This window comes from Dipodomys spectabilis, unplaced genomic scaffold (assembly GCF_019054845.1).
Source record: "Dipodomys spectabilis isolate Male_0828 unplaced genomic scaffold, ASM1905484v1 ptg000279l, whole genome shotgun sequence".
Lineage (NCBI taxonomy): Eukaryota > Metazoa > Chordata > Mammalia > Rodentia > Heteromyidae > Dipodomys > Dipodomys spectabilis.
The window spans coordinates 1,929,037-1,931,361 of record NW_024870956.1 but is presented as its reverse complement, the minus strand read 5'-3'; positions in this window follow the sequence as shown (position 1 = coordinate 1,931,361).

The window sequence follows — 2,325 nt, the reverse complement described above, 5'->3', positions numbered from 1 at the left end:
GGTGAAGAATTTCTCTTTTATCATAGCCCTTACCACTGACCCCTTCCCTTCAAATTTGTAGCTTTGTTCAATTTTCTTGTACCAGCTTGCGTTTTGGTATTAGCCTCAGTAATCTCCTTGTAGTATTTGACAATGAAATTCTATTTATTTTTAGAGAGCTCAATTCATGTTGCCAAAGGCAGCGTAATGAGCATATCATAAAGCATAAACCATTGAATATCATTAACATGATAATATGCAACTAATTCATAAATTAATATAAGTACCACATAAATGTGCATCTTCATATACTTTTTAAAATGCCAAGTAGTTACATATCTATGTCATAAAATAATTCATATCACTGGTACATGAGACTAAGCTAAACCTTTTATATCATCCCCAATAATTTTTCAAATTTTCTTTTCTCATTAAGTTTCACCTTAGGGTCTGCTTTTCCTAGCAACAAGTTATAAGTTGATATCCCTGGATATTCGTCCCCTCTAAGTAAGCTTTTTTCTTTCCACTACTAGTTGGTTCCTCATGATAAATACCTGAGGAAAACGTCCCATTGTGCCTGCAAGAGGAATACCCAAGTCGACTGTCTGTGCCTACTCTTGCCTTGCTTTTTTTGGGAATGTGGTAGCAGAGTCAGGCGTGTCAGCGATCAGGTGGCTGGAACCATGGTGTTAAGAATTATGGGTAGCAAAATGAGTAGCAGAGAAAGGGAGTACCAGGGATAGGGTAATTGCTGAGTTGCAGTGGCAGGAAATTGGGTAGCAGCAACAGCTTTGTAGGGGTAAGGGTAGCTAATACAGGAATCCAGAAAAATTTAGCAGGGACAAAGAAGCATAGACAAATTGAAAGATAAAGGTTGTGAGGCATTGTGGGAATTCTTTGTCTACCAATGCTATAAAAACGGAGGAGGGTTATTTTAAACTAAAACTACAAAAGAAAATGTAAGGTCTTGGTGCTAACAAATATACCCAGGTGTTATTACATTAAACAAAGAATTCAAAATGGTTTTTCTTCATGAATACAGAGATCAAAGGTATTATAATACTTATTGCAAATTGCAAATTAAAGGGAAAAATCAGTCAGGAGTTAAATTTACATCGAATGTTAACATTTAAGAGGAAAAGAAGATCCTAGATGGCAAACTAAAGAAAAAGCAATATCAGAGCACTATATGTTCAATAATAAAGAAACATTAATTGAAAAATTGAGCTGGAATGTACACATCAGGCAAAGACAAGCAATCTGAGCCTACCACCAACAAAGAAACACCATAATGTATATCTTAGAAAAAGGAACCAAGTTCCTTATCCTTGATTTCAATAATAAACATACCCCCCCACACACGCATGTATGCAACAGCTTAATCTAATCACATCCATTCAAAATGAATCAAAGATCTTCCTGTAATATTTGAAACTCTAAAATTTTCAAGTCTTACTCTGAAAAAATTACAGAACGGAATAGGAGAAACCCTAGGTCTCCTTGGCACAGGCCGAAATTTTCTTAATAGAGACCCAGAAATACAAAAATAATCAAATACAAATGGGACAAATGGGATTGCATTAAATTGCAGAGCTTCTGCATGGCAAAGGACATAGATAGCAGGATCACTAGAAAGCTCACGGATTGGGAGAAGATCTGCACAAGCCATACAACGGACAAGAGTCTCATATCTAAAATATACCTGGAACTCAATAAATTAAATCTCCCAACAACAAATCCTCAAAGAAACATATGCTCAATTAATAAGTGGGCTAAAGTCTTAAAGAGAAATTTCTCTGAAGAGGAAAGAAGGATGGCCAATAAACAGATGAAGAAATGCACAAACTGTCTAGCCATAAAAGAATTGCAAATAAGAACAACATTGGGGTACCACCTCACCCCAGTTAGAATGGCTATAATCAAGAACTCTAATAACATCAGATGCTGGAGGGGATGTGGACAGAAGAGAACCTTACTACATTGTTGGTGGGAGTGTAAACTTGTTCAAACACTGTGGAAAGCAGTATGGAGGTTCCTCAAAAGACTCCATATAGAGCTCCCCTATGACCCAGCAATCCCACTTTTGGGCATTTACCCACATGATCACAAACAAGACCACACACACTAAAAATTCCAGCAGGACTATGTTTATTGCATCCTTATTTACCATAGCTATGATATGGAACCAACGCAAATACCCCTCAGTAGATTAATGGATCAAGAAAATGTGGTATATATACACAATGGAATTCGGTGCCCCCATCAGAAAGAATGACATTGCCCCATTTGTTAGGAAATGGAAAGGCTTGAAAAAAATTATATTAAGTGAAGTAAGCTAGACCCAAA